This window comes from Syngnathus floridae, unplaced genomic scaffold (assembly GCF_059516105.1).
Source record: "Syngnathus floridae isolate MCC-2025c unplaced genomic scaffold, RoL_Sflo_1.0 HiC_scaffold_78, whole genome shotgun sequence".
NCBI classification, from domain to species: Eukaryota; Metazoa; Chordata; class Actinopteri; order Syngnathiformes; family Syngnathidae; genus Syngnathus; species Syngnathus floridae.
In genome coordinates, this window is record NW_028284107.1 from 25001 (window position 1) to 37502 (window position 12502).

A 12502-nucleotide genomic window follows, 5' to 3' on the forward strand; every position below is an offset into this window, starting at 1 on the left:
CCGCTCGACTTCCTATCCGCCTTCGCTGGTTCCCAAGTCGGCCAGAATTCCGGGCCGCGACCGGTAACTCGCGGGACCATAATTGGCCCGCGGACCAGCCGGCGGGGCTCTCTTGAGAGCTTACCCGCCTTCGCTGGTTCCCTGGTCGGCCACGAGTGGCGAGAATTCGGCCTCTTCGCCCGGAGCGCGGTTCAACTTTTGCGAAAATGCACTAAGTGCCAAAGCCCATTCATTTACAACGGCGTGTCCGCCAGAGGGCGCATTTCCCGCCGCGGACCGGCCGGCGGGGCTCGTCGGAGAGCGTGTCCGCCTCTCGGTGGTTCCTGCCGGGCGTGGGTCGGCGTCCGCTGTCGGTAGGTGACGGGACCCCGTTCGGCCCGCGGACCAGCCGGCGGGGCTCCATAGAAAGCTTACCCGCCTTCGCTGGTTCCCCGGTCGGCCGCGAGTGGCGAGAATTCGGCCTCTTCACCTGGAGCGCGGAGCGACTTTTGCCAAATTTTTTCTAAGTGCCAAGGGCTCTCGCGCCGCGATGCGTCCGCCTCTGCTGGTTCCCCGGTCGGCCGCGAGTGGCGAGAATTCGGCCTCTTCACCTGGAGCCCGGAGCGACTTTTGCCAATTTTTTTCTAAGTGCCAAGGGCTCTCGCGCCGCGATGCGTCCGCCTCTGCTGGTTCCCCGGTCGGCCGCGAGTGGCGAGAATTCGGCCTCTTCACCCGGAGCCCGGGCCGACTCCCGCCGACATGATCACATCATGATCCAATAGCGAGTGTCGTATAACTGTAACATGATGTACAAAATAAATATATAAATATTAACATCACCTATAAACATTAAATATATAAATATTAACATCACCTATAAACATTAAACATATAAATATTAACATCACCTATAAACATTATGAATACCATGTTTATAACCGAATGCTCATTTTGTATTATTTGGCTGTAAATGCGAGCATAAGTTGTATATATCATGTATTTATCCACGAACCGTTAAAGAGATGTCAAGTCAGGCTACCTTAAGAGAGTCATAGTTACTCCCGCCGTTTACCCGCCTCTGTGCGAGAGGCGGTGTAATTTCTCTCCGTGTCCGCTGGAGGGAGGCATTTCCCCGTTACAAGCTCCGGGAAGATCACCCGGACGCGGAGAACGCTTAGCCGGGGTGCTGGGAGCCTCGTTCGGCTTAGAAAGTGAGGTGGAAAGCACTCGGGGAACCGGCTGGAGGTGCGGTGGAAGCTCGGCGGGCCGCGTAAAACGCTTAGCCGGGGCTCTGGAAGCCTCGTTCGGCTTAAACAGTGAGGAGGAAAGCACCCGGGGAACCGGCTGGAGGTGCTGTGGAAGCTCAGCGGGCTGCGTAAAACGCTTAGCCGGGGCTCTGGAAGCCTCTTCGGGCGTCAAGAGTGAGGAGGAATGCAACATGAGAACCGGCTGGAGGTGCGGTGGAAGCTCGGCGGGCCGCGTAAAACGCTTAGCCGGGGCTCTGGAAGCCTCGTTCGGCTTAAACAGTGAGGATGGGAGCACCCGGAGAACCGGCTGGAGGTGCTGTGGAAGTTCAGCGGGCCGCGTAAAACGCTTAGCCGGGGCTCTGGAAGCCTCGTTCGGCTTCGAAAGTGAGGAGGAATGCACCCGGGGAACCGGCTGGAGGTGCTCTGGAAGCTCAGCGTGCCGCGTAAAACGTTTAGCCGGGGCTCTGGAAGCCTCGTTCGGCTTAGAAAGTTAGGAGGAATGCACCCGGGGAACCGGCTGGAGGTGCTCTGGAAGCTCAGCGGGCCGCGTAAAACGCTTAGCCGGGGCTCTGGAAGCCTCGTTCGGCTTAGAAAGTGAGGAGGAATGCATCATGAGAACCGGCTGGAGGTGCTCTGGAAGTCCAGCGGGCCGCGTAAAACGCTTAGCCGAGGCTCTGGAAGCCTCGTTCGGCTTAAAGAGTGAGGAGTGAAGCACCCGGAGAACCGGCTGGAAGTGCTCTGGAAGCTCAGCGGGCCGCGTAAAACGCTTAGCCGGGGTGCTGGAAGTCTCCTCGGGCGTCAAGAGTGAGGAGGAAAGCACCCGTGGAACCGGCTGGAGGTGCTGTGGAAGCTCAGCGGGCCGCGTAAAACGTTTAGCCGGGGCTCTGGAAGCCTCGTTCGGCTTAGAAAGTGAGGAGGAAAGCAGCCGGGGAACCGGCTGGAGGTGCTCTGGAAGTTCAGCGGACCGCGTAAAACGTTTAGCCGGGGCTCTGGAAGCCTCCTCGGGCGTCAAGAGTTAGGAGGAAAGCATTGTGAGGGCCGGCTGGGGGTGCTCTGGCAGTCCAGCGGGCCGCGTAAAACGCTTAGCCGGGGCTCTGGAAGCCTCGTTCGGCTTAAAGAGTGAGGAGGAAAGTACTGGGGGAACCGGCTGGAGGTGCTGTGGAAGCTCAGTGGGCTGCGTAAAACGCTTAGCCGAGGCTCTGGAAGCCTCCTCGGGCGTCAAGAGTTAGGAGGAAAGCCTCATGAGAACCGGCTGGAGGTGCTGTGGAAGCTCGGCGGGCCGCGTAAAACGCTTAGCCGGGGTGCTGGAAGCCTCCTCGGGCGTCAAGAGTTAGGAGGAAAGCATCATAAGAACCGGCTGGGGGTGCTGTGGAAGTCCAGCGGGCCGCGTAAAACGCTTAGCCGAGGCTCTGGAAGCCTCGTTCGGCTTAAAGAGTGAGGAGGAATGCATCATGAGAACCGGCTGGAGGTGCTGTGGAAGCTCAGCGGGCCGCGTAAAACGCTTAGCCGAGGCTCTGGAAGCCTCCTCGGGCTTCAAGAGTGAGGAGGAAAGCACCCGTGGAACCGGCTGGAGGTGCTCTGGAAGCTCAGCGGGCCGCGTAAAACGCTTAGCCGGGGCGCTGGAAGCCTCCTCGGGCGTCAAGAGTGAGGAGGAAATCATCATAAGAACCGGCTGGAGGTGCTGTGGAAGTCCAGCGGGCCGCGTAAAACACTTAGCCGAGGCTCTGGAAGCCTCCTCGGGCGTCAAGAGTTAGGAGGAAAGCCTCATGAGAACCGGCTGGAGGTGCTGTGGAGGCTCGGCGGGCCGCGTAAAACGCTTAACCGGGGCTCTGGAAGCCTCGTTCGGCTTACGAAGCGAGGAGGAACGCACCCGGAGAATGACATTTTGATATGATTTGACCCTAAATGGCCCGCGGACCAGCCGGCGGGACCTCGGTGAAGACCCATCCGCCTCGCGGTGGTCCCCGGCCGGCTAGAGTTCCGGACCGCGATCGGTACCTCGCGGGACCCTAAATGGCCCGCGGACCAGCCGGCGGGACCTCGGTGAAGACCCATCCGCCTCGCGGTGGTCCCTGGCCGGGTAGAATTCCGGACCGCGATCGGTAACTCGCGGGACCCTAAATGGCCCGCGGACCAGCCGGCGGGACCTCGGTGAGCACCCATCCGCCTCGCGGTGGTTCCCGGCCGGCTAGAATTCCGGACCGCGATCGCTAACTCGCGGGACCCTAAATGGCCCGCGGACCAGCCGGCGGGACCTCGGTGAAGACCCATCCGCCTCGCGGTGGTCCCCGGCCGGTTAGAATTCCGGACCGCGATCGCTAACTTGCGGGACCCTAAATGGCCCGCGGACCAGCCGGCGGGACCTCGGTGACCACCCATCCGCCTTCGCTGGTTCCCAAGTCGGCCAGAATTCCGGGCCGCGACCGGTAACTCGCGGGACCCTAAATGGCCCGCGGACCAGCCGGCGGGACTAGCTTGACTTCCTATCCGCCTTCGCTGGTTCCCAAGTCGGCCAGAATTCCGGGCCGCGGTCGCTAACTCGCGGGACCCTAAATGGCCCGCGGACCAGCCGGCGGGGCTCTCTTGAAAGCTTACCCGCCTTTGCTGGTTCCCTGGTCGGCCACGACTGGCGAGAATTCGGCCTCTTCGCCCGGAGCGCGGCTCAACTTCAGCGAAAATGCACTAAGTGCCAAAGCCCATTCATTTACAACGGCGTGTCCGCCAGAGGGCGCATTTCCCGCCGCTGACCAGCCGGCGGGGCTCTCTTGAGAGCTTGCCCGCCTTCGCTGGTTCCCTGGTCGGCCACGAGTGGCGAGAATTCGGACTCTTCACCCGGAGCCCGGAGCGACTTTTGCCAAATTTTTTCTAAGTGCCAAGGGCTCTCGCGCCGCGATCCGTCCGCCTCTGTTGGTTCCCCGGTCGGCCGCGAGTGGCGAGAATTCGGCCTCTTCACCCGGAGCCCGGGCCGACTTCCGCCGATATGATCACATCATGATCCTATAGCAAGTGTCGTACAACTATAACATGATGTACAAAATAAATATATAAATATTAACATGACCTATAAACATTAAATATATAAATATTAACATCACCTATAAACATTAAATATATAAATATTAACATCACCTATAAACATTATGAATACAATGTTTATAACCGAATGGTCACTTTGTATTATTTGGCTGTAAATGCGATCATATGTAGTATATATCATGTATTTATCCACGAACCGTTAAAAAGATGTCAAGTCGGGCTACCTTAAGAGAGTCATAGTTACTCCCGCCGTTTACCCGCCTCTGTGCGAGAGGCGGTGTAATTTCTCTCCGTGTCCGCTGGAGGGAGGTATTTCCCCGTTACGACCTCCGGGAAGATCAGCGGGACGCGGAGAACGCTTAGCCGGGGCTCTGGAAGCCTCCTCGGGCGTCAAGAGTGAGGAGGAAAGCATCGGGGGGACCGGCTGGAGGTGCTCTGGAAGCTCGGCGGGCCGCGTAAAACGCTTAGCCGGGGCTCTGGAAGCCTCGTTCGGCTTAAACAGTGAGGAGGAAAGCACTCGGGGAACCGGCTGGAGGTGCTGTGGAAGCTCGGCGGGTCGTGGAAAACGCTTAGCCGGGGTGCTGGAAGCCTCGTTCGGCTAAAAGAGTGAGGAGGAATGCATCATGAGAACCGGCTGGAGGTGCTCTGGAAGCTCAGCGGGCCGCGTAAAACGCTTAGCCGGGGTGCTGGAAGTCTCCTCGGGCGTCAAGAGTGAGGAGGGAAGCACCCGGAGAACCGGCTGGAGGTGCTGTGGAAGTCCAGCGGGCCGCGTAAAACGCTTAGCCGGGGCTCTGGAAGCCTCGTTCGGCTTAAACAGTGAGGATGGGAGCACCCGGAGAACCGGCTGGAGGTGCTGTGGAGGCTCGGCGGGCCGCGTAAAATGCTTAACCGGGGCTCTGGAAGCCTCGTTCGGCTGGGAGAGTGAGGAGGAAAGCACCATGAGGACCGTCTGGAGGTCTTCTGGAAGCACAGCGGGCCGTGTATGACGCTTAGCCGGGGTGCTGGAAGCCTGGGCCGCCTGGGAGAGTGAGGAGGAAAGTACCATGAGGACCGTCTGGAGGTCTTCTAGAAGCACAGCGGGCCGTGGAGAACGCTTAGCCGGGGTGCTGGAAGTCGAGTAAGGCTCAGCCATCTCGTCCAAGGTGCTTATAAAGTGCATGTCCGCTCGGCTGGAGGTATTTCCGGCCACCCGGCGCCTGTGCACGGCCTCTGGGTGGCTCCGGGCCGGCTAGAATTCCGGGCCGCGACCGCTAACTCGCGGGACCCTAAATGGCCCGCGGACCAGCCGGCGGGACGTCGGTGACCACCCATCCGCCTCGCGGTGGTCCCCGGCCGGGTAGAATTCCGGACCGCGATCGCTAACTCGCGGGACCGCAATTGGCCCGCGGACCAGCCGGCGGGACGTCGGTGACCACCCATCCGCCTCGCGGTGGTCCCCGGCCGGGTAGAATTCCGGACCGCGATCGCTAACTCGCGGGACCGCAATTGGCCCGCGGACCAGCCGGCGGGACCTCGGTGACCACCCATCCGCCTCGCGGTGGTCCCCGGCCGGCTAGAATTCCGGACCGCGATCGGTAATTCGCGGGACCCTAAATGGCCCGCGGACCAGCCGGCGGGACCTCGGTGAAGACCCATCCGCCTCGCGGTGGTCCCCGGCCGGCTAGAATTCCGGACCGCGATCGGTAACTCGCGGGACCCTAAATGGCCCGCGGACCAGCCGGCGGGACGTCGGTGACCACCCATCCGCCTCGCGGTGGTCCCCGGCCGGGTAGAATTCCGGACCGCGATCGGTAACTCGCGGGACCGCAATTGGCCCGCGGACCAGCCGGCGGGACGTCGGTGACCACCCATCCGCCTCGCGGTGGTCCCCGGCCGGGTAGAATTCCGGACCGCGATCGCTAACTCGCGGGACCGCAATTGGCCCGCGGACCAGCCGGCGGGACCTCGGTGACCACCCATCCGCCTCGCGGTGGTCCCCGGCCGGCTAGAATTCCGGACCGCGATCGGTAATTCGCGGGACCCTAAATGGCCCGCGGACCAGCCGGCGGGACCTCGGTGAAGACCCATCCGCCTCGCGGTGGTCCCTGGCCGGCGTGGATTCCGGACCGCGATCGGTAATTCGCGGGACCCTAAATGGCCCGCGGACCAGCCGGCGGGACCTCGGTGACCACCCATCCGCCTCGCGGTGGTCCCTTGCCGGCTAGAATTCCGGACCGCGATCGGTAATTTGCGGGACCCTAAATGGCCCGCGGACCATCCGGCGGGACCTCGGTGAAGACCCATCCGCCTCGCGGTGGTCCCTGGCCGGCTAGAATTCCGGACCGCGATCGGTACCTCGCGGGACCCTAAATGGCCCGCGGACCAGCCGGCGGGACCTCGGTGAAGACCCATCCGCCTCGCGGTGGTCCCCGGCCGGCTAGAATTCCGGACCGCGATCGGTAACTCGCGGGACCCTAAATGGCCCGCGGACCAGCCGGCGGGACCTCGGTGAAGACCCATCCGCCTCGCGGTGGTCCCCAGCCGGGTAGAATTCCGGACCGCGATCGGTACCTCGCGGGACCCTAAATGGCCCGCGGACCAGCCGGCGGGACCTCGGTGACCACCCATCCGCCTCGCGGTGGTCCCCGGCCGGGTAGAATTCCGGACCGCGATCGGTAACTCGCGGGACCCTAAATGGCCCGCGGACCAGCCGGCGGGACCTCGGTGAAGACCCATCCGCCTCGCGGTGGTCCCCAGCCGGGTAGAATTCCGGACCGCGATCGGTACCTCGCGGGACCCTAAATGGCCCGCGGACCAGCCGGCGGGACCTCGGTGACCACCCATCCGCCTCGCGGTGGTCCCCGGCCGGGTAGAATTCCGGACCGCGATCGGTAACTCGCGGGACCCTAAATGGCCCGCGGACCAGCCGGCGGGACCTCGGTGAAGACCCATCCGCCTCGCGGTGGTCCCTGGCCGGGTAGAATTCCGGACCGCGATCGGTACCTCGCGGGACCCTAAATGGCCCGCGGACCAGCCGGCGGTACCTCGGTGACCACCCATCCGCCTCGCGGTGGTCCCTGGCCGGGTAGAATTCCGGACCGCGATCGGTAACTCGCGGGACCCTAAATGGCCCGCGGACCAGCCGGCGGGACCTCGGTGACCACCCATCCGCCTCGCGGTGGTCCCCGGCCGGCTAGAATTCCGGACCGCGATCGCTAACTCGCGGGACCGCAATTGGCCCGCGGACCAGCCGGCGGGACCCGCTTGACTTCCTATCCGCCTTCGCTGGTTCCCAAGTCGGCTAGAATTCCGGACCGCGATCGCTAACTCGCGGGACCGCAATTGGCCCGCGGACCAGCCGGCGGGACCCACTTGACTTCCTATCCGCCTTCGCTGGTTCCCAAGTCGGCTAGAATTCCGGACCGCAATCGCTAACTCGCGGGACCGCAATTGGCCCGCGGACCAGCCGGCGGGACCCAATCCACTTCCTATCCGCCTTCGCTGGTTCCCAAGTCGGCTAGAATTCCGGACCGCGATCGCTAACTCGCGGGACCGCAATTGGCCCGCGGACCAGCCGGCGGGACCCGCTCCACTTCCTATCCGCCTTCGCTGGTTCCCAAGTCGGCCACAAATTACGATTATTCGGCCTCTCGCTCTGGAAGTGCCATCGGCACTTGCTCGGAAAAGTGTCCGCCTCTTCTGGTTCCCTAGGTCGGCCGCCAAATGCGAAAAATCGGCCTCTACCCCGTTTGGGTACCAGGGGTAGGGTGCAGTACCAACTTTGGTCTTCAGGTGCGCCAGAGCGCGATGGTTGGTCCCACTAGTCAGCGTACTCATCGACGGTTTACTCCCCTTTCGCAAAATATAGTGGGCACGTATGTGCAGGACTGTTTATTTTTATTTTGAAAAATTTTCTAAGTGCCAGCGGACGCTGGCACACGACGTGTCCGAGCCACGATGGTGCCCAGGCCGGACAGCGACGGCGAAAAAGCCGATTCTGGAAGTTTCGAATATGCCAACGGCAAAAGCGGCGTGATGTGTCCGCCTCGGCTGGTTCTCCGGTCGGCCAGAAAAAGTGAAAATTCGGCCTCTCGCTCTGGAGGTCCGACGAACTTTGGCGAATATTTTCTAAGTGCCAACGGGTGTTGCGCCGAAATGTGTCCGACTCGGCTGGTTCCCCGAGTCGGCCCGAACGAGCGAAAATTCGGCCTCTTCGCCTGGAAGTCCGGCCGACTTTGGCGAATATTTTCTAAGTGCCAACGGGTGTTGCGCCGAAATGTGTCCGACTCGGCTGGTTCCCCGAGTCGGCCCGAACGAGCGAAAATTCGGCCTCTTCGCCTGGAAGTCCGGCCGACTTTGGCGAATATTTTCTAAGTGCCAACGGGTGTTGCGCCGAAATGTGTCCGACTCGGCTGGTTCCCCGAGTCGGCCCGAACGAGCGAAAATTCGGCCTCTTCGCCTGGAAGTCCGACGAACTTTGGCGAATATTTTCTAAGTGCCAACGGGTGTTGCGCCGAAATGTGTCCGACTCGGCTGGTTCCCCGAGTCGGCCCGAACGAGCGAAAATTCGGCCTCTTCGCCTGGAAGTCCGACGAACTTTGGCGAATATTTTCTAAGTGCCAACGGGTGTTCGGCCGTAATGTGTCCGACTCGGCTGGTGCCCCGAGTCGGCCCGAACGAGCGAAAATTCGGCCTCTTCGCCTGGAGGTCCAACGAACTTTGGCGAATATTTTCTAAGTGCCAACGGGTGTTACACCGTAATGTGTCCGACTCGGCTGGTTCCTCCGGTCGGCCCGAACGAGCGAAAATTCGGCCTCTTCGCCTGGAAGTCCGGCCGACTTGGGCGAATATTTTCTAAGTGCCAACGGGTGTTACGCCGAAATGTGTCCGACTCGGCTGGTTCCCCGAGTCGGCCAGAAAAAGTGAAAATTCGGCCTCTTCGCCTGGAAGTCCGGCCGACTTGAGCTAATATTTTCTAAGTGCCAACGGGTGTTCGGCCGTAATGTGTCCGACTCGGCTGGTTCCCCGAGTCTGCCCGAACGAGCGAAAATTCGGCCTCTCGCTCTGGAAGTCCTGCCAACTTGAGCGAATATTTTCTAAGTGCCATCGGGTCTTGCCCGGAAAAGTGTCCGACTCGGCTGGTTCCCCGAGTCGGCCCGAACGAGCGAAAATTCGGCCTCTCGCTCTGGAAGTCCTGCCAACTTGAGCGAATATTTTCTAAGTGCCAACGGCTGTTCGGCCGTAACGTGTCCGACTCGGCTGGTTCCCCGAGTCGGTCCGAACGAGCGAAAATTCGGCCTCTTGCTCTGGAAGTCCTGCCAACTTTAGCGAATATTTTCTAAGTGCCATCGGGTCTTGCCCGGAAAAGTGTCCGACTCGGCTGGTTCCCCGAGTCGGCCAGAAAAAGTGAAAATTCAGCCTCTTGCTCTGGAAGTCCTGCCAACTTGAGCGAATATTTTCTAAGTGCCATCGGGTCTTGCCCGGAAAAGTGTCCGACTCGGCTGGTTCCCCGAGTCGGCTCCGAACGAGCGAAAATTCGGCCTCTTGCTCTGGAAGTCCTGCCAACTTGAGCGAATATTTTCTAAGTGCCATCGGGTCTTGCCCGGAAAAGTGTCCGACTCGGCTGGTTCCCCGAGTCGGCCCGAACGAGCGAAAATTCGGCCTCTTGCTCTGGAAGTCCTGCCAAATTGAGCGAATATTTTCTAAGTGCCAACGGGTCTTGCCCGGAAAAGTGTCCGACTCGTCTGGTTCCCCGAGTCGGCCCGACCGAGTGAAAATTCGGCCTCTCGCTCTGGAAGTCCTGTCAACTTGAGCGAATATTTTCTAAGTGCCATCGGGTCTTGCCCGGAAAAGTGTCCGACTCGGCTGGTTCCCCGAGTCGGCCCAAACGAGTGAAAATTCGGCCTCTTGCTCTGGAAGTCCTGCCAAATTGAGCGAATATTTTCTAAGTGCCAACGGGTCTTGCCCGGAAAAGTGTCCGACTCGTCTGGTTCCCCGAGTCGGCCCGACCGAGTGAAAATTCGGCCTCTCGCTCTGGAAGTCCTGTCAACTTGAGCGAATATTTTCTAAGTGCCATCGGGTCTTGCCCGGAAAAGTGTCCGACTCGGCTGGTTCCCCGAGTCGGCCCGAACGAGTGAAAATTCGGCCTCTTGCTCTGGAAGTCCTGCCAACTTGAGCGAATATTTTCTAAGTGCCATCGGGTCTTGCCCGGAAAAGTGTCCGACTCGTCCGGTTCCCTAGTTCGGCCACATAATGTGAAAATTCGGCCTCTTGCTCTGGAAGTCCTGCCAACTTGAGCGAATATTTTCTAAGTGCCATCGGGTCTTGCCCGGAAAAGTGTCCGACTCGGCTGGTTCCCCGAGTCGGCCCGAACGAGTGAAAATTCGGCCTCTTGCTCTGGAAGTCCTGCCAACTTGAGCGAATATTTTCTAAGTGCCATCGGGTCTTGCCCGGAAAAGTGTCCGACTCGGCTGGTTCCCCGAGTCGGCCCGAGCGAGTGAAAATTCGGCCTCTTGCTCTGGAAGTCCTGCCAACTTGAGCGAATATTTTCTAAGTGCCATCGGGTCTTGCCCGGAAAAGTGTCCGACTCGTCCGGTTCCCTAGTTCGGCCACATAATGTGAAAATTCGGCCTCTTGCTCTGGAAGTCCTGCCAACTTGAGCGAATATTTTCTAAGTGCCATCGGGTCTTGCCCGGAAAAGTGTCCGACTCGTCCGGTTCCCTAGTTCGGCCACATAATGTGAAAATTCGGCCTCTTGCTCTGGAAGTCCTGCCAACTTGAGCGAATATTTTCTAAGTGCCATCGGGTCTCTCCCGGAAAAGTGTCCGACTCGGCTGGTTCCCCGGTTCGGCCACATAATGTGAAAATTCGGCCTCTTGCTCTGGAAGTCCTGCCAACTTGAGCGAATATTTTCTAAGTGCCATCGGGTCTCTCCCGGAAAAGTGTCCGCCTCGTCCGGTTCCCTAGTTCGGCCACGGAATGTGAAAATTCGGCCTCTCTGAGGTACCAGGGGTACGCATTTAGGTACCAGGGGTAGTCGCTGAGGTACCAGGGGTATGCATTTAGGTACCAGGGGAGACCACTACGGTCTGTTGGTCCCCCTAGTTAGTGTACTCATCGGTTTACTCCCCTTTCGCAAAATATAGTCGGCACGTATGTGCAGGACTGTTTATTTTTATTTTGAAAAATGTTCTAAGTGCCAACGGAAGCTGGCACACGAACTGTCCGAGCCACGATGGTGCCCAGGCCGGACAGCGACGGCGAAAAAGCCGATGTGTGTTTGATGGAAGTTTCGAATATTTTCAAAGTGCCAACGGCACTTGCGGGGTGATGTGTCCGCCTCGTCTGGTTCCCCAGGTCGGCCAGAAAAAGTGAAAATTCGGCCTCTTCTCCTGGAAGTCCGGCCAAGTTTGGCGAATATTTTCAAAGTGCCAACGGCACTTGCGGGGTGATGTGTCCGCCTCGTCTGGTTCCCCAGGTCGGCCAGAACAAGTGAAAATTCGGCCTCTTCTCCTGGAAGTCCGGCCAAGTTTGGCGAATATTTTCAAAGTGCCAACGGCACTTGCGGGGTGATGTGTCCGCCTCGTCTGGTTCCCCAGGTCGGCCAGAAAAAGCGAAAATTCGGCCTCTTCTCCTGGAAGTCCGGCCAAGTTTGGCGAATATTTTCTAAGTGCCATCGGCACTTGCGGGGTGATGTGTCCGCCTCGTCTGGTTCCCCAGGTCGGCCAGAACAAGTGAAAATTCGGCCTCTTCTCCTGGAAGTCTGGCCAAGTTTGGCGAATATTTTCAAAGTGCCAACGGCACTTGCGGGGTGATGTGTCCGCCTCGTCTGGTTCCCCAGGTCGGCCAGAACAAGTGAAAATTCGGCCTCTTCTCCTGGAAGTCTGGCCAAGTTTGGCGAATATTTTCTAAGTGCCAACGACTCGACCAGCGTAAAGTGTCCGCCTCGGCTGGTTCCCCATAACGGCCACCATAAGTGAAAATTCGGCCTCTTCTCCTGGAAGTCAAGCCAAGTTTGGCGAATATTTTCTAAGTGCCAACGACCCAACCAGCGTAAAGTGTCCGCCTCGGCTGGTTCCCCATAACGGCCACAACAAGTGAAAATTCGGCCTCTTCTCCTGGAAGTCTGGCCAAGTTTGGCGAATATTTTCTAAGTGCCAACGACCCAACCAGCGTAAAGTGTCCGCCTCGGCTGGTTCCCCATAACGGCCACAACAAGTGAAAATTCGGCCTCTTCTCCTGGAAGTCTGGCCAAGTTTGGC